Source organism: Aethalodelphis obliquidens, unplaced genomic scaffold (assembly GCF_003676395.1).
Source record: "Aethalodelphis obliquidens isolate GAN/ISIS:26980383/991018 unplaced genomic scaffold, ASM367639v1 scaffold14, whole genome shotgun sequence".
Taxonomy (NCBI): Eukaryota; Metazoa; Chordata; class Mammalia; order Artiodactyla; family Delphinidae; genus Aethalodelphis; species Aethalodelphis obliquidens.
This window is the reverse complement of record NW_020837958.1, coordinates 23,660,349-23,681,368: the sequence shown is the minus strand read 5'-3', so window position 1 is coordinate 23,681,368 and position 21,020 is coordinate 23,660,349.

Sequence of the window (21,020 nt, the reverse complement as noted above, 5' to 3'; positions counted from 1 at the left end):
TCTTGTTTATGGTTTCCTTTGCTGTGCAAAAGCTTTGAAGTTTCACTAGGTCTCATTTGTTTATTTTTGTTTTTATTTCCATTCCTCTAGGAGGTGGATTAAAAAAAGATCTTGCTGTGATTTATGTCAAAGAGTATACTTCCTAAGTTTTCCTCTAAGAGTTTTATTGTGTCCAGTCTTACATTTAGGTCTCAAATCCATTTTGAGTTTATTTTTGTGTATGGTGTTAGGGAGTGTTCTAATTTCATTTTTCACATGTAGCTGTCCAGTTTTCCCAGCACCACTTATTGAAGAGACTGTCTTTTCTCCATTGTGTATCTTTGCCTCCTTTGTCATAGATTAGTTGACCATAGGTGTGTGGGTTTATCTCTGGGCTTTCTTTCTTGTTCCATTGATCAATGTTTCTGTTTTTGTGCCAGTACCATATTGTCTTGATTACTATAGCTTTGTAGTATAGTCTGAAGTCAGGGAGTCTGATTCCTCCAGCTCTGTTTTTTTTCCCTCAAGACTGCTTTGGCCATTTGGGGTCTTTTGTGTCTCCATACAAATTTTAAGATGATTTGTTCTAGTTCCGTAAAATATGACATTGGTAATTTGAAGGGGTTGCATTGAATCTGTAGATTGCTTTGCATAGTATAGTCATTGTCACAATATTGATTCTTCCAATTCAGAACATGGTATATCTCTCCATCTGTTGGTATCATCTTTAATTTCTTTCATCAGTATCTTATACTTTTCTGCATACAGGTCTTTTGTCTCCCTAGGTAGGCTTATTCCTAGGTATTTTATTTTTTTGTTGTTGCAATAGTAAATGAGAGTGTTTCCATATTTTCTCTTTCAGATTTTTCATCATTAGTGTATAGGAATGCAAGAGATTTCTGTGCATTCATTTTGTATCCTGCAACTTTTCCAAATTCATTGATTAGCTCTAGTAGTTTTCTGGTGGCATTTCTAGGATTCTCTATGTATAGTATCAAGTCATCAGCAAACAGTGACATGTTTACTTCTTCTTTTCCAATTTGGATTCTTTTTATTATTTTTTCTTCTCTGATTGCCGTGGCTAGGACTTCCAAAACTATGTTGAATAACAGTGGTGAGAGTGGACATCCTTGTCTCGTTCCTGATCTTAGAGAAAATGCTTTCATTTTTTCACCATTGAGAATGATGTTTACTGTGGGTTTGTCATATATGGCCTTTATTATGTTGAGGTAGTTTCCCTCTATGCCTAGTTTCTGGAGAGTATTTATCATAAATCCTTGTTGAATTTTGTCAAAACTTTTACTGCATCTATTGAGATGATAATATGGTCTTTATTCTTCAATTTGTTAATATGGGGTATCACATTGATTGATTTGCATATATTGAAGAATCCTTGCATCCCTGGGATAAATCCCACTTCATCATGGTGTATGATCCTTTTTTTTTTTTTTTTTTTTTTTGGTGTATGATCCTTTTAATGTGTTGTTGGATTCTGTTTCCTAGTATTTTGTTGATCATTTTCGCATCTATATTCATCAATGATATTGGTCTGTAATTTTCATTTTTTGTAGTATCTTTGTCTGGTTTTGGTATCAGGGTGATGGTGGCCTCATAGAATCAGTTTGGGAGTGTTCCTTCCTCTGCAATTTTTTGGAAGAGTTTGAGAAGGAGGGGTGTTAGCTCTTCTCTAAATGTTTGATAGAATTCACCTGTGAAGCCATCTGGTCCTGGACTTTTGTTTGTTGGAAGATTTTTAATCATAGTTTCAATTTCATTACTTGTGATTTTTCTGTTCATATTTTCTGTTTCTTCCTGGTTCAGTCTTGGAAGGTTACACCTTTCTAAGAATTTGTCCATTTCTTCCAGGTTTTCCATTTTATTGGCATAGAGTTGCTTGTAGTAGTCTCTTAGGATGCTTTGTATTTCTGCAGTTTCTGTTTTCACTTCTCCTTTTTCATTTCTAATTTTATTGATTTGAATCCTCTCCCTCTTTTTCTTGATGAGACTGGCTAATGGTTTATCAATTTTTTTGTTTGTCTTCACAAAGAACCAGCTTTTTGTTTTATTGATCTTTGCTATTGTTTTCTTTGCTTCTGTTTCATTTATTTCTGCTCTGATCTTTATGATTTCTTTCCTTGTACGAACGTTGGGTTTTGTTTGTTCTTCTTTCTCTAGTTCCTTTAGGTGTAACGTTAGATTGTTTACTTGAGATTTTTCTTTTTTCTTGAGGTAGGCTTGTATAGCTATAAACTTCCCTCTTAGAACTGCTTTTGATGCATCCCATAGGTTTTGGATCGTCGTGTTTTCATTGTCATTTGTCTCGAGGTATTTTTTGATTTCCTTTTTGAGTTCTTCAGTGATCTCTTGGTTACTTAGTAACTTATTGTTTAGCCTCCATGTGTTTGTGTTTTTTATGTGTTTGTCGCTGTAATTGATTTCTAATCTTATAGCGTTGTGGTCAGAAAAGATTCTTGATATGATTTCAATTTCCTTAAATTTACTGAGGCTTGATTTGTGACCCAAGATGTGATCTATCCTGGACAATGTTCCGTGCGCACTTGAGAAGAAAATGTAATCTGCTCTTTTTGGATGGAATGTCCTATAAATATCAATTAAATCTCTCTGGTCTATTGTGTCATTTAAAGCTTCTCTTTCCATATTTATTTTCATTTTGGATGATCTGTCCATTGGTGTAAGTGAGGTGTTAAAATCCCCCACTATAATTGTGTTACTGTCGATTTCCTCTTTTATAGCTGTTAGCAGTTGCCTTATGTATTGAGGTGCTCCTATGTTGGGTGCATATATATTTATAATTGTTACATCTTCTTCTTGGATTGATCCCTTGATCATTATGTAGTGTCCTTCCTTGTCTTTTGTAACATTCTTTATTTTAAAGTCTATTTTATCTGATATGCATATTGCTACTCCTGCTTTCTTTTGATTTCCATTTGCATGGAATATCTTTTTCCATCCCCTCACTTTCAGTCTGTATATGTCCCTAGGTCTGAAGTGGATCTGTTGTAGACAGCATATATATGGGTCTAGTGTTTGTATCCATTCAGCAAGCCTGTGTCTTTTGGTTGGAGCATTTAATCCTTTCGTGTTTAAGGTAATTATCAATATGTATGTTCCTATGAACATTTTCTTAATTGTTTTCGGTTTGTTTTTGTAGGTTCTTTTCTTCTCTTGTGTTTTCCACTTAGAGAAGTTCCTTTAGCATATGTTGTAGAGCTGGTTTTGTGGTGCTGAATTCTCTTAGTTTTTGCTTGTCTGTAAAGCTTTTGATTTCTGCATCAAATCTGAATGAGATCCTTGCCAGGTAGAGTGATCTTGGTTGTAGGTTCTTCCCTTTCATCACTTTAAGTATATCATGCCACTCCCTTCTGGATTGTAGAGTGTCTGCTGAGAAACCAGCTGTTAACTTTATGGGAGTCCCCTTGTATATTATTTATTGTTTTTCCCTTGCTGCTTTCAATAATTTTTCTTTGTCTTTAATTTTTGCCAATTTGAATACTATGTGTCTCAGTGTGTTTCTCCTTGGGTTTATCCTGTATGGGACTCTCTGCCCTTCCTGGACTTGGGTGGCTATTTCCTTTCCCATGTGAGGGAAGTTTTTGACTATAATGTCTTCAAATATTTTCTCTGGTGCTTTCTCTCTCTCTTCTCCTTCTGGGACCACTGTAATGCAAATGTTGTTGTGTTTAATGTTGTCCCAGAGGTCTCTTAGGCTGCCTTCATTTCTTTTCATTCTTTTTTCTTTATTCTGTTCCACAGCAGTGAATTCCACCATTCTGTCTTCCAGGTCACTTATCCGTTCTTCTGCCTCAGTCATTCTGCTATTGATTCCTTCTAGTGTAGTTTTCATTTCAATTATTGTATAGTTCATCTCTGTTTGTTTGTTCTGTGATTCTCCTAGGTCTTTGTTAAACATTTCTTGCATCTTCTTGATCTTTGCCTCCATTCTTTTTCCCAGGTCCTGTATCATCTTCACTATCATTATTCTGAATTCTTTTTCTGGAAGGTTGCCTATCTCTACTTCATTTAGTTGTTTTTCTGGGGTTTTATCTCATTCCTTCATCTGGTACATAGCCCTCTGCCTTTTCATCTTGTCTATCTTTCTGTGAATGTGGTTTTTGTTCCACAGGCTGCAGGATTGTAATTCTTCTTGCTTCTCCTGTCTGCCCTCTGGTGGATGAGGCTATCTAAGAAGCTTGGTTAGAGGGACTGGTGGTGGGTAGAGCTTGCTCTGGCGGGCTGATAAATGCTATGATTAAAGTAAAACAGACATATAGTAGAGTTAATCTAGTGTGCAGAGGGTAGGTCGTGGAGGGAGGTCTACTTCATACAATCAGCAGCCCAACCAACAATCACCCAACTCATATTCCTCCATCTGGCACACAAAAATACTATGAAATATTTTGTCAAGTATCTTGCCCAAATCATAAGTTTTGTCAATGGCATTGCCAAGAATATTAGCCTAGTAAACCTCACATAAATGAGATAATCTTTTTTTCATGACATGTTCTTAGTGAATCTTTGTTGGCTGCCACTGATTACTTTGTCCTTTTGCAAGTGCTCACCAAAGCATCTGTTCAGTGACTGCTTATGAAATTTAAAGTAGATAGCATAATACTTGTTTTCTATATTCTTCTACCTGTGCTCAGATTATATAGAAAACCCTGGAAAGTTACTTCTTTAAGTTTTATCTTGCTGTTATGACTCAAAGAAAAACTTATTCTGATATTTGTTAAAATGGTAAGGAACACTTTATTCAAGGCTATCACAATAGGGATATTGCATTGGGGAGAGAGAGCAGATTCAACTTTGAATACAGCAAAGACAGCTGGGGATTCATAGCCAGTTAGAAGAGTAAGGGGGAAGTGAATGGATAATTACAAAGAGGAGGCATCAAAGACAAGGGGATCTTTGCTAAACTGGCCTTATAAGATTCTTGCTATAGGCAAGCCAAGGACTTAGACATCAAAAGTGGGGGGATGAAGAAATTGATCAGATATCAAGGGTAATCAAATAGCAAGGGTGGGGAGATGACTTAGCAGGATTATTTGCTAAGACAGGGATGAACAGGCCAAAGACAGGACTGGACAGCAGCCAAGATTGAGCATTGGTTGACAAGAGAGTTCAAAGGAACTTAACTAAAGTTTAGTGGAAGGGAGAGTCTTGGTCAACTTGAAGTCACCCATTTTAGCTGTTACTTTCTCTCTGACATGGTATGGGATCAAAATTAAAAACAAGGGAATTCCCAGGTGGTCCAGTTGTTAGGGGGGTATGGGTTTGATCCCTGATCGGGGAACTAAGACCCCAAAAGCCGTGAGGTGAAGCCAAATGAAAAATTAAAAACAAAGAAACCCAAAAAGAATGGTGACTGGCTATGAAGTGCATGAATGGCAGTATTGCCAAAGATTTTTTTTTTTTAATTCTCCCTTAGCAATTTCTGGACTCCGTTAAAGCTTAGCTGTATATCTCCTTTGGAACAGCCTGAAGAAATGGTTATGGGGACAAATACTGAAATAATATCCTATCTTCAAAATGTTATGAGTGACCATTTCTTGAAAGTTATTCTGCAACTGTTACTGTTTAAATTATTCACTATGTGTAATTATATCTCCAAGAAGCTATTGTAAATCAGATATTTTTGTTCACATCAGAGTTTCTGAATATAATATTTAAGTATAACAAACAGATTTCTATGTATTTAATTTAATGCAAAATAGGACATTTCAGTAATTGTTACACTTTTATTTCTTTCTTCTAACCTTAACACTGTGTATTTTTATGTATTTAACCATAATTTGGACACCAGGAAATGTAAAGATTTACTTGATGACTAATAGAAAATGTTAACCAATATGTAATCTTCAAAGACAAGCCAGTAGTCTACAACTTCCAGTTGCAGAAAGGCCACAGTCATTTCTACTTTCTATCAGTCTTTCCTGACTCAAAAGAATATTTGAAAGGAACTTGGTTTGGTACTTCCATCTCAAAGTCACAGACAATTCATTTTCAATTATAGATCTAATTATTAAAAAGTATGTCATTCCTTCTAAACTTTAAAAAAGAAAAACAACTTCTAACAAAATAAATAACTAGATGTGTATGCGTGTGTGTGTGTATATATAAGAAAGTTTGGTTGTCAATTATATATAATTGTTAATAACAACATATGTAGATTTTGTTTTTATCATTCATCCAGTTGTCTGGTTTTTTTTGTTGTTTTTTGGCTTTTCTCATCTTTGTGCCTTCTGCTGTTATAATATATATTAATAGTCAAGGGAGAAAATGTCTCTGATTGCTGTGCAATTGCTCTCAAAGTAGACATAAATCAGTTCCATAGGGTCTACAGATCCACCTCTTAAAGTAATCAAATCAATGCTGATGAGTATAAAAATTAATGTGTCCAGTCACCTTGACAGTGGTTACCAAATCAATTGGATGGTGGCAATATTGACATATCTTTATTTGTTTTATTTTGGGGAGATCCCAAAATAATTTGACAGTCCAAGGACATCAAATACCCTTCTATTAAACCATCCATATCCTCCACATTTATCTTCTCTCTTATTTCATTAATATTTTTATCTCACATCTCAAACATTTCTCTATGTCAGTAAATTAAAATTTTCTTTAGTAGAATTTTATTTTCTTATTAATAGTAATCTACTGTTACTTCTATAGTAGTAGATTTATTTGGCTCACAAATTATTTCTTCAGTTTTGCATCTCTCTTCATTTCCATCTTTTGTCTTTGAGCTCTGTTTTCTTTGAATTCATCAGCTCATTATGTTTTTCTGTAGCATGAAGAATCACTGGAAGATTTCCCTTTTTCCTTGAGTTTTCTTCAAGAATAATTCTGCCCTTGTTTATTACATGCCTTTCTCTTTTCCTTCCTTCTTTTTTCCTTCTTTCTTTCTTTCTTCCTTCCTTTCTCTCTCCTTCCTTTCTTTGTTTCTCTCTCTTTTTTTTCTGTTTTCCTTTTGTTGTTGTGTCTTTGTATATTGTCCAAACCACATCTTTTCATCTTATTCCTGCTTAATACAGGCATCTCTGTCTAGACTTTCTGCTTGCATTCATTAATGAGTCTTATTAGAATCCATTAATTAGGAATATATATAAGGAAATATAAATTCAAAGACTCTATAAATGTTCTTCTATGAACTCTGGATAATTGGTCCAAGTGTTGTAAATCAGTGTAGCAGAGAAAAAAACTAAGTTTGGAAAGAATGGAGTTATAATACTCTCTCACTTACTAATTTAATGAACTTAGAAAATTGATTTAACCTACTTGAACTTCCATTTCCTTATTTATAAAATTAACAAATAACAATGTTATTTATTTTGCAGGGTTATGGTGGTGATTAAATAAAATAATGTAAGCAAAAAGCCTAACAAAGTATCTGGCAAAGAATAGAAGCTCAGTAAATGTGAATCTCTCTCCCTGAGGGTCCCAGAACTCCCTACTCATTACTAAATGCTTTGTTCATTTAACTAGAAACTGCTATTTCCATAGAAGTATTGTCACTCTTTTAAGAAAGAAGTATTTGGTGAATGTATGAGACACAAGAAGTTATGAAGAATGCTGAGTTTTCATCTCAATTCCAAGAATAACTATACTTTCTTTCCCTTCTCTTCCCCTTGCCATCAAAAATAAATCTATACGGGATTTTTTTTTTGTTCTTAAAAGATACACTCTAAAACCTCTTTATTTATTTATTTTTAACCTAACTCTATCCTACTATGACACTATAATATTTTGATAGCCAATACTCCTTGTGACCTCATTTACATTATCCACCAGTGAGCAAGAAATGCTTGTTTCCTTGGGGAAAGGGAGGATACAACTTTGAACAATGATATCAAGTAGGATCCAAAACATATTTTTCAAAACTATTATTGTGGGTTTTTGTCTGTTTTTGAATTCTGAGAACCTGCATATTAAGAGTGCATGTCTGGAGGACTCAGACCATAGGATTATACAATGAGCTACATAATGAAGGAAGGTTATGGAATGAACGTAGACAAGTCTTTCCATAGAAAAGAGATTAAAATTATTTTCTGGGATAGGCATAGGAATTTGGAGAGGATTTGGAAGACAGAGTAAGGGAATTTAGATGTAAGTGTGGAAGAGTGTGGAAATTTGCTCCCAACTTTACCTCCCCCTTCACACCCACATGCAGTCAAAACAGTAGAAAAATCATGGGAATCTCTCAATAGATTTGGCTAAATAAAAGCTGAAGGAACTTACTTGTGAACTTTTGCAGCACTTTCCATCTTGAACTCTGGAGACAGAGTTGAGACAGTCATGCAGAGCGCACCCATGCGATCATATATGTATGGAAGGTCCCAAAAGAATAAGGACTTCAGGTTGTTCATCTCTCTGCCCCTTGAGTTTTACTTAGCTTCCACAGGACATTGACCAGATGTGAAAATTATTTGCATGCCTGATAATTGAAAGCCTGTACTTAAACCTAATGAGGTGGCAGGTTCATGAGGAACCACTAGTATCAGCTGGGAAATGGAAAGCCCAAACTGCAGTCTGGATGGAAGATATGACTACTTTTCGTGACATTAGTACTGCCAGAGGCAGCTGAGGTGTGGACATAGTCATCAAATAGTGACCGTGAAGTTATCTAACCACTACCCATGTGGAAAGAACAGAAAAGCTATATCAGTAGAGGAGTGCTCACAGGTCAGAAGCTCTTCTCTGAAAGATGCCAGAATGACATAAAAGGCCCTCCTGAGCTGAGATCACCTACAGAATACAGGGACAGAAGGGGGAATATTTATCTAAAGAAGACTGAGATTTAAATCACATGAAATTTTATTATCTTAAACTGGCAAAATCAAAATTTCTGACATCAGCAGAAATTAGGATTTGAAAACTAAGTTCAATAGGAAACTAAAACTATAATTCTAAATATATTATGGTGTAATGTGAAATTTTAAAGGCTACACTACCAGGGCATTTATTCAAGAAAAAAAAAGCTTCATAATTTCCATAGAAACTCTTATTTCAAAAGTAAGAAAATAATAGTATCCCACCTCAGAGAGTTGTTATGAAGATTGAATGCATTAGTATTTGCAAAAGGCATAATTAAAGAGTATTAGCTATTTTATTATAATTACTGATTATGTCCAGGATTAAGTTGATTTTGACACAGAAATTTGTTTTATACATCCTGGTACTGCCTAGGGCAGCATGAGTTAAAAAGCTTTTGGTATCATTTACCCATCTGAGAATCTGATGATATTCTCCATAAAAGTGAACATGTGGACACCAAATTTGGCATATAACTTCAGGATTTCAAAGATAACTCAGGGCCATTCTTTGAGCCTCTAAAGTTTGGCAGACCCTATGCTGAAAGCCCTTGGTCTTAACCTTTGAAATACTCCTTTCTACTATGGCACTAAATCTTCAAGAAGCTAGGTTTTTCTTCTCATTTTTGATTAAAAAAATAAAATAAAATCATCCCATCAAAAATTTTTCTTGGAGAATGAGAAAAGACAATCAACAGACACTAACACAGAAACGACACAGATGTTGGAATTATCTGACAAGGATTTTAAAGCAACTGTCATATAAATGATTTAACGAGCAATTACACACTTGAAACAAATGAAAAAGAAATGCAAAGTTTCAGTAAAGAAATAAAAGACATAAAGAAAAAAAAGTGAAAATTTTAGAATTGAAAAATATAATAACAGAAATGAAAATTTAGTGGAAAGACACAATAATAGAATGGAGAGGACAGAGGCAAAAATCAATGAACTCAAAGATAGGACAGTAGAAATTACCCAACGTGAACAAAAGAAAATAGACTGGGGAAAAAGTATGACAGAAACTCAGTGACTTGTTGGACTAAAACAAAATATTTAACATGTCATGGGACTCTAAGAAAGAGAGGAGAAGGAGAGAGGGCTGAAAAATATTCTAAGAAGTAATGGCTGAAAATTCTCCAAATTTGGCTGAAGACATAAGTCTATAGATTCAAGAAGCTGATCAGTTCCCAAGAGGGATAAACCCAAAGAAATCTACACCAAGATACATCATAATTAAACTTCTGGAAACTATAGACAGGGAGAAAAATCTTAAACCAGAAAGAGAGAAATGACATTTTGCCTACAGGGTAAAAAAACATTCAAATGACAGATTTGTCATCATAAACCCTGAATGCCAGAGGGAAATGGCACATTCTCAAATGCAGAAAGAAAAGATATGTCAGCCCAAATTCTATATGTGGCTAAATTATCCTTCAGGAATGAAATCAAGACATTCTCAGATGAAGGAAAATTAGGAGAATGTGACACCAGTAAACCTATTCTAAAAGAATTACTAAAAGTTCTTGAATATTCATGGTCTTAATTGTTTTACTAAAGAAAGATATAGTTATTATTCTCATCAAAATTCTGCAAATAAGAACACGAAAGCTTAGAGCTATGAAAGAATTTATTCAAGGTTGTCCAGAGATAGTGTTGTATTATAAAAATTAATCATAAAACAAAGCCATTTAACAAGGTTTTTTATGTATTTCCCACCTTTGTCTCCTCATTTATACTTTAGTTCCCCCATCATAAAAAAAATCATAGTTTTTTTAACTTCTTTAACTGTTAAATGGAATTATAAACACCTTTTAATTGTAATATTGTAATAGTAAGTGTAATATTCCATTCACAGAACTAGCCTATAAAATGGGTATAATACCTTTAACAAATTGCAGAAACCATATTCTTCAAATATCCTGCCTTTGCTAACGTCTATAATGACAAACAGTGAAATCATTTTGAATCTACTGGGACCAATTTACTGGTACAGTGCACAAGGTCCAGTGCTTCTAGCTATAATTAGAAAATGGCGCCTGCTCTCCATTAGTTTTGGTTACTATAGTAATTCCATATGCCTGCTGACTAGTGAACTAGATCGTGTATCTTCTGTAAATTGCTCTTGTTAGTCACTTGTAATTTATTTTATGTTTCCAACAGCAATTTCAAACCAGCAGTGTCAGGAACACATGTTTTTGCAATTATTGGAAAAACAAACCAGAGAATGTGTACCTCCAACCTCATCCCACTCTTGGCTATTAATGTTTACATAGACTACTGAATATTTTTGAAGCTCATCAAAGATTGTCAACATAATATTTTTTAAATACAAGGTAAGAAAACATACTCTTTCTGCCAAGAATATTTATTACAGAATTTTGAGGTCTCTTTATCTCTAGAAAAAACTATAATTTATAATCTGCATTTTTTTCCTATCTGCATTTTAGTAGACAATTTATTAGTGATAGATTATTTGAAATCTGATCTTAACATTCATTGTGGATTCAAATTCAGTTAACATTTTTTAAGGTACCTAAAGTGTTTGAGATTAGCAAAGAACGTTTATCCATTCTTGTCCATGGTGCTTCTGTATTCAGTGAAAGCTAACAGTATGCTATATTCTTATTCCATTTTGGCACATCGTCAATGCTCATAGATACATGCATAGCCTCAAGCAGAATATCTTACCAAATAAGTATTGATAATGTGTCAAATGCTTGGTATAATAATGATTATTTCAACAGCTATCCCACAGAGCTTTGAACAATTAAGGAGGATAAAATATCCAGTATCGATCTACACATATATCTCTATACCTCACATATTGCTTTCCAGATGTATTTTTTAAGAAATATGAAATTTGGTTCATAACATAAAAATATATACATTAAATAAATTGGTTTGTATCATTTTAGTGCATTAAATCATAGTCTGACATATTAGTAGCTTACTGAATAAATAAATGAGTAAAATTTTGCAACACAAATATCAAACTAAAAGGATATATATAAAAAGTGAGGAACATTTTTGTAGTGATAAACAAATTTGCCTCTAAAATAAATTTATTTTAAATATTGATATGTAAAACCCAAATATCAAATATATGCCTGACATTGAGATTATTATAGACTTCATTCAGAATGTGATAATGCTATTTGTATTATATGTATAAATATAAAATATAAACTGATTATTCACATTTTATATCCCTATGCTTATACTTCTGAATTACTGCATCTAAAATGTTCCTAGATTTAAGTCCTGGTCATTCATGATATAAAAGGATAAAACCACAATAAGACTTTAAAACACTGCAAGCTCTTTTGAACTCAAACCTTTACCCCAATATTAAGAGTAATGAAGCTTCAAGAGACAGTTGTATACACATTAATTATTGTAATTATTCAAGCTACTTTCCCTTAGGGCTACCATATTTCTAAGCCAAAAGTGTATTCTTGGTCCACCATGACAATTAGCATCTGATAAATGATGCTACTGCCACACTTCTAATGTAGAGATTGATCATTTCCAATTAAGTTCTGAGAGAAATCAATGGTTTCTTCCTAGAGCATTTGCATTAACTAATTTATGTTAATATGAATACCTTATATCCACAATTTGCTAGGGAAGATTGGCCATTCTATTTATAAACTGGTTACTACTTTAGAACTTCAGTATACTATTTCAGAGCTCAAAAAAATGCATAAAAGAGCTATAACTGGGTAACTTAACCACAGCAACTAAATCTTGACCTTGATGAATGTTGATCCAACTCATATGCAGCAAAGAAGTTTTGGAAGATTCTTCCGTTTGATTGACTGTAGTTTGGAAATGTTACCATATATTGGGGAACCCACTCTCATTGTTTGGATTTATATTGTACTTCATGTAGCCACTACTAAATTTATGTATACTTCTTAAAGTTATGACCCAAAGGGTGATGCTCTAATCAAATGTTTGCTCCAGTCCTATACATTCATAAATAGGTACCAACTACATAATATATGCCAGTATACTGTGAGGGCCTTGGACGTTCAAGCAAAACAGCTTTGTCCTTACTGAACTTATACTCTAGTAGAAAAGACAGACACACATGAACAACACAACTATATTTAATAGGAAAATGGGTGGTCTGAAGGAAAATAACAGAGTGAAACATATCTAAATAGAGACATTATGGTGAGAGAATGAAATTAAGCTGAGAAATGAAGGACTGGGTGAGAACATTCTTGTCTGAAGGAATAATGTAAGCAAAGTTTCTAAGACAGGAAAAAGATCAGCCTATCTACTCCAAGAACTGAAAGAATTCCTGTACTGCTGGAGTGTATAGAAATTGGCTTAATATAGAAGAGCTTATGACTGAAAACAAACAGAAGGTGAAATATGTGGGTATAGATGCTAGTATAGGTAGATGTAGTAGTAAAAGCCTGTGTAAGTTCTCTGCCATTGACTTTAAATTTCTCAGAGAACATGACTGAGAGTTGACTACTTGAGCTGTTAGGTGGAGTATGGATTGTAAGAGGTGCAAAAAAGCAAGCGGAGAAACCAGCTAATGGCAGAGATGTGATAGATGGGTGAATATACGAATTATCAGCCAAACCAGGGCATTTTAGAGAATGAAAAAGGATACTGTACTTGTATTAATTATGCCAGGATAACAGGCATAACCCAAATCTGTCCTGGGAAAACAAGAATCTATGGTCACCCTATCCTATATTAGGGTAATGAGTACAAATTTAGATAAGGGGAAATGTACTGGTAAATTGGATATGAGGGTTAGAAGAGAGAAAGTATTCAAGAATAACTCCCAGGCTTCTGGCTATTTACGGAGAAATATAGGGGGATAAGCAGGCTTTTGGGGTATATGAAGAATTCTGTTTTGCATATATTTTGTTTGAGAGGCTTGTGAAACATTTAAGTGAGGATATTCATCCTGAAGCTCTGATGAGAGCTCTGGGTTGCAGATGTAAATTGGGCGGTTGAAAGCATACAGGTAGTATTTAAAACTGTGGAAAAGGGATGAGATCACCTGGGATGAGAGCACACATGAAAGAGAAGGCAAACTATTAAACTCTGGGAAATCCTGGGAAAGATTGATTAGGGGAGGAGGAACCAGAAAATCAGACTGAGAAAAAATAGCTAGAAATGTAAGAGGAAACCAGGATAGAGCAGTGTCACACAAGTTCTGAGAATCGAAGTTCAAGCCTAGTTTCAAAAAGAAGAAAGTGGTCAAAATGTCTAATGTTACTGAGAGGTCAAGTAACTTGAGATCAGAAAGGTGTCCTTCGAATATGGGATCATAGGGATGATTTGTGACCTTGACAAGACTTCTTAAAGGGGAGTATTGAGGGCAAAAGTTACGTCTGTCTGGGTTAAAGGGAAAATGAGGACTTCCACTTTCGGCAAAGCTGTGACTGTATGTTCAGTAAGACCCAACTGCTATAAACATTTAGATTCTCAATAATATATGCTTCTAATGCTTTGTTGAAATTTTAGGAAATAAAGGAAATTTCCAGGCTATCTTTCACCACCAAACATATATCTCTCCAAAAACAGAGAGGTGTGAGTATTATGCAAATCAGATTTGGAAACTATGCTTTGAGCAAGCCACAAGGTAGGGAAATTGAAGCCAAACCTCTTGCATTAAGCCAGGAATCTTGCCAAAGTGGCCTAGGTTACAGGTGTTCACTGTTTCTGACACGAACTATTGAAAATGCCATCATGGGGAAAGAATACCCTATTTAGATATCTAGGTTTCCATAGATTAAATCAAATAAATGGGAACTCACAATATATGTACAGAAGTATGTAAAGAAACAAATCACCATGAGTGAGAATCACAGAAACGGCAAACAGTTTTAAATCCCCAAGGACTTCAGGTTTTGAAGTTATTACTACAGAATATAAAATAACAATGTAAAAAAATGGAATCACAAAAAATAAACATATAATATGAGATTATAAAAGATGATCAGGCAGGCTTGAGGGGAACAAAAAACAAATAAAACTTTTAGGAAAAAAATATTGTTGAAATTAAAAACCTAATGGATTGCTTAAACACCAGATAAATAAGAGGGAATTAACAAGAATATACCAATACATTTACTAAGGATATAGGCAAAGTTGATGTGACAACTACAACTCAAAACAGTGATTTGGATAAGAGAGTAGGGTAGAGAGAGAAGTATTTCTATCCCATATAATAAGACAAATGAGGCAAGTGGGCTCTGTTCTGCCACCCTGAACACGTGGCCACATCTTTTTGTCTGCAGCAGTTGTTCCAATCTTTCTCAGCGGTGTGATTCAAGGTAGTCTTCAGCACCACAATGACTTTCCAGATAATTTCAAGAGACAAATAGAGCATTAAGGGAAAATGATTTCATATGTCAGGAGTGTGAACCCTCAGTTGTGCATATCAATTCCTCTTATTCACAAATGGTCAAAATCTAGTGTTATGGCCACATGTAAATAACTGCAAGAGAGATAGGGAAATTTACTCTCTAGCTGGGTGGCCACTTCTAGCTGAAATTTGGGGCTGAGATATTATTACTAAAATGAAGATAGGGAAATATATCCTAGGAGGTAACAGCAGTTTCCACACCAGCATAGAGTGGTAAGGAGATAAAACCTATGAAAGAGAGGTTGTAGGATATAAGGGTAGTATGAGAGGATCTAATACAGGCCTGATCAGAGTCACAGGAGACATTAGAAAAAGTGGAGGAAAGGAAACATTAGAATAAAACTGGACAGAGAAAAACACAACTGCACAGATAAATGAAATACAACACATAACAAGTAAGAAAAAAAAGAGAAATTCACAATTAGATATGTTATAGTGGCTGCAGATACTGAAGCAAGGACTATCTCAAAAGAAACCAGAAAGAGATCACTTAGAAAAAACCATAAGAAGACTGACAACAGCTTTCTGAATATCAACAATGGAAAACAGAAAAGAGTGAATTACTATCTTTAACATGTTAACCTAGAATCCTGTACACAGCAAAATTATCTTCTAAGAACATTGACAAAATTAAAATATTTTTAGATAAAAACTAAGAGACCATTTAGAGACCTTCTTCAGGGGAACTTCTAAAAAAAAATAATAAACTGATTCCAGGAGAAATGTCTGAGGAGCAATGGGAAACAAAAATTTTAAACATGTAGGTAAATCAAAACACACTTGTTGGGCTTCCCTGGTGGCGCAGTTGTTGAGAGTCCGCCTGCCGATGCAGGGGACACGGGTTCGTGCCCCAGTCTGGGAAGATCCCACATGCCGCGGAACAGCTGGGCCCGTGAGCCACGGCCGCTGAGCCTGTGCGTCCGGAGCCTGTGCTCCGCAACGGGAGAGACCACAACAGCGAGAGGCCCGCGTACCGAAAACAACAACAACAAAAAAAAACACACTTGTCAAAAAAAAAACCCAAAAAACAAAAAAAACACACTTGTCTGTATAAAATATTAATTAAAGTGTTCTAATTTGTTGGAAATTTTCTTGTAAAGAACAAAACTAAAAATGAATAAATTAATAACTTGTGAGTTGGGAGATGAGATCAGGGTTAAAGGTTTCTAAGGCCCACTGTATTGTTAGAAAGGGAAATAAAGATTTCGAACTAATTTTAGATATTTTTAAGTTAAATGTGGTAAAAGTTTCAAGAGGAAAAGCTTAGGTATAGAATATAGCATCTCAATTAGCTGAGGGAGAAATGGAATAGGAAGACAAAAAAAAATTCAGGAAATTAAAAAGAACTGAGAAAGAAAATTAAGCAAAAAAGTCAAGACAAATATCAATAGAAAGCACAAAGTAGGGTAGCAGAAAAAAGTCCAGTCATATTAATAATGATAATAATAATAGAAAAAAGATTTTAAAGCAGAAAATGTCATTACAAAATGAAAAGTTCAATTCATTAAGATGATATAACAATTCTGAATTTGCCTGCATATCATGGAATTGCTCAAAATATATAAAATGATAATTGATAAAGTTTCTTGAACCAAGATCATAGTGGGGAATTTTTTTAAATTGAAGTATAGTTGATTCACAATGTATTAGTTTCTGGTGTTCAGCAATGATTCAGTTATACATACACAAATTCTTTTTCATATTCTTTTTCATATTCTTTTCCATTATGGTTTATTACAGGATATGGAATATAGTTCCCTGTGCTATATGATAGGGGACCTTGTTGTTTATACATTCTAGTCTCAAACATACCAATCCAACCCTCCCCACCCCACAACCACAAGTCTCTTCTCTATGTCTATGAGTCTGCTTCTGTTTCATAGATATGCTCGTGTCGTATTTTAGATTCCACATATAAGTGATATCATGTGGTATTTGTCTTTCTCCTTCTGGCTTACTTCACTTAGTATGATAATCTCTAGGTCCACCCATGTAGTTGCAAATGGCATTATTTCTTTTTTTTATAGCTGAGTAATATTCCATCTCATCTTCTTTATTCATTCATCTGTTGATGAACATTTAGGTTGTTTCCATGTCTTGGCTATTGTAAATAGTGCTGTTATGAACATAGGGGTGCATACATCTTTTCAAATTGTAGTTTTGTCTGGATATATGCCCAGGACTTGGATTGCTGGATCATATGGCAACGCTGTTTTTAGTTTTTTGAGGAACCTCCATAGTGTTATCCACAGTGGCTGCACCAGTTTACATTCCCACCAGCAGTGTAGGAGGGTTCCCTTTTCTCCACACCATCCCCAGCATTTGTTATTTGTAGCCTTTTTAATGTTGGCCATTCTGACCAGTGTGAAGTGGGGCCTCACTGTAGTTTTGATTTGCGTTTCTTTAATAATATTGAGTATCTTTTCATGTACCTATTGGCCATCTGTATGTCTTCTTCGGAGAAATGTCTATTTAGGTCTTCTGCCCACTTTTTTTTTTTTTTTTTTTTTTTGCGGTATGCGAGCTTCTCACTGTTGTGGCCTCTCCCGTTGTGGAGTACAGGCTCCGGACACACAGGCTCAGCGGCCATGGTTCACGGGCCTAGCCGCTCCGCGGCATGTGGGATCTTCCCGGACTGGGGCACGAACCCGTGTCCCCTGCATCGGTAGGCAGACTCTCAACCGCTGCGCCACCAGGGAAGCCCATTCTGCCCATTTTTTGATTTCGTTTTTTGTTATTGAGTTTTATGAGCTATTTGTATAATTTGGAAATTAAGCCCTTGTCAATCACATAGTTTGCAAATATTTTCTCCCAGTCCGTAGGTTCTCTTTTCATTTTGTTTATGGTTTCCTTCGATGTGCAAAAGCTTGTAAGTTTGATTAGGTCTCATTTGCTAATTTTTGCTTTTGTTTCTATTGCCTTGGGAGACTGACCTAAGAAAACACTGGTATAATTTATGTCAGAGAATGTCTTGCCTATGTTCTATTCTAGGAGTTTTACGGTGTCATGTCTTATATGTAAGTCTTTAAGCCACTTTGAGTTTATTTTTGTGTATGGTGAGAAGGTGTGTTCTACTTTCATTGATTTACATGCAGCTGTCCAACTTTCCCAACATAGTGGGGAATTTCAGCACTGCTCCCTCACTTATTTGATAGGACAAACAGAAAAGGAGTAGTAAATATGCAAAATAATTTTTTTTTAAGTTTACAAAGTTAATTTAAAATATATATGTAGAAATGTGTGTCCCCAAATTAGAGAAAACACATTCTTTTCAAGTACATGCAGCACATTTATAAAAACTGACCACTTATTTGGACAATAAACCAAGTATCAATAAATATCAAAGATTCAGTATCATATAAACTACATTTTCTGACAAAAATAAATTAATTTGGAAAAGAATAACAAAAAGATAATTTTAAGAATATTTATCCATTGAGGAATTTAAAAAACAATTTTAAGTAATCCTTAGATTATAGAAGAAATCATTGTGGAAACTAAGCTATAAATACTTAGAACTGAATGATAATGAAAATGTTAAATATCAAAACAAGAGACTTGCAGTGAAAGCAAAATTTAAAGGGCAATTTAAATACTTATATAATAAAAAAAGTTACAAATGAGCTAAATGACTTTGCTTAAGAACTGAGGAAGGAACAGCAGAATAAAAGCAAAGAAGAAAATAGATAAAATAAGAACATAAATTTTTGAAATAGAAAAAGTGATATAATAAACTTAATTCACTGGGAAAAATTATGTAATAGATAACACTTGGGAAGACAAATCAAGAAAAGCTAAGACAAAGAGGAAAAAAAGGAATAAAAATGAAACAGGATTGTAGGTGTGTTAGTGATAAAAAGGTAGGAAAACACTAGTGATAAAAAAGGTAAGAAACAACTTTGTTCCAATAGCCATAAAGAAATTGAAATTGTAGTTAAGTCATTCAATTAAAAAAAAATCAGGTTCGGATTGTATTACAGAATAATTCTATAAGACTCCCAAGGAACTGTTCATTCCAATTTTATAAAACTCTCACAGACAATAAGAAAAAGAGTAGTCTCTAATTCATTCTATATGGCCAGTAAAATACTGAATTCAAACAAAAGTATATAAGAATAAAAAATTACAGGTCAATCTCATTCATGAACTCAGAATCAAAAATCTAAATAAAATATAAGCTGAATTGAACAGAATATTAAAAATTTAATACATTTGACTGAGCATCTCTGAAAAGCAACGACAAATTATCATTAGAAAAGTTAACATAATAAAAGAAAAAGAGGGAATTCCCTGGTTGTCCAGTGGTTAGGACTTGGCGCTTTCACTACCACGGGCCTGGATTCTATCCCTGGTCAGGGAACTAAGATCCTGCAAGCCACGTGTGTGGGCAAAAAAAAATAATATAAAAGAAAAAGAAAAGAAAAAAGACTTCAACATTTTTATCTCATTAAACATAGGAAAAAGCATTTAACTAGCATTTATTGAGGACTTACTTTCTAATAAGTACATATTTTCCTTTATTTTTAAAGACTAAACATAAAAATATTTGATAACTTGATAAAATCTAGAGATGTTATATACATTAATTACAGGTATGGAAATAGCAGACACGTGACCAAAAGATGGATAGGAATACACAAAAATGAAAATAGTGCCAATGCGATAGGGTATTCCTTTAATATTGTTACCATATTATTTATCCAATAAAAGTATATTAAAATATTAAACTCCTCATTTTATTTCAAATTTATTTTAATGGTCAAATCTTAATGATGAGTCTCAGTTCTTATTACACCTTCAGGTATGGTTGCTTTTCATAAATACTAATTCATTGTGTGAATCATATTTTACATTTATTTATATGTTTATCAATTTAAAGAAGAGAAAATAGATGAATCGGCCTGTTTATAATTTCTGACATCATTTTCATATGCATTATCATTTTATCTTTTAATTGTGCTAAGCAGTTCAAAAGGGTGGAATTTTTCTGTTTCATAGATAAATGAACTCTGATTCCTACAGTGAAATAACTAGGTAAAAGTTATAGTAGTAGATAATAACCCAAATTTAAACCATATTTGATAAATATAATTTCTCCCATGTGCCAGTCCCTGTTAGAGTATACATTGATGATACAGACATTTAAAATTTTTTAACACAGTATTGGTTTTCAAATCAGCAATCTACCTCCCTAGAAAAGATTTGTGGAGTGAATGTAAGTTAGAAAAGATCCATATCCTTGGTGACCTTACCACTCAAGAGTCATATAAATACTGGACAAATCACTACCTGTAGTCACAACTCCTTAATAAAACTTGAAGTTCACAGCACATTATCCTGTCTTACAGTTATATTAAGAGGTTCTGCTAAGATGATTTAATTGCAAAACTTTGTATACTGTATGACACCATACAAATGCATAGCCTTATTTATGTACTCAAAGCCAAATCTTACACATTTTCCATTAGAATCAGAACCTTAATAAGCAGCCAGCACATGGACAACAGCATTTAGATTTAAAACATTCTAATATACTCAATAGATATACACTCAGTCCAAGGGAAGTTTTCAGAAAGCATTGAGATATTTGTCCTCAACTAATACTAACAAAAAACAACAGGCACATGCAGTCATTTTATCTGCTGGCTCATAAGAATCTTGAATTTATTTATTCAATTTCCCATTTCTTCCTCTCATTTTTTCTCTCTTCCTATAGATTCAGAGTGATAGTAAGATTTGTATATTCAATAACACCTCTTCAAGTCTTTAACCTTGTTTAAAACAAGATAAAGAATACAGATTAAGAG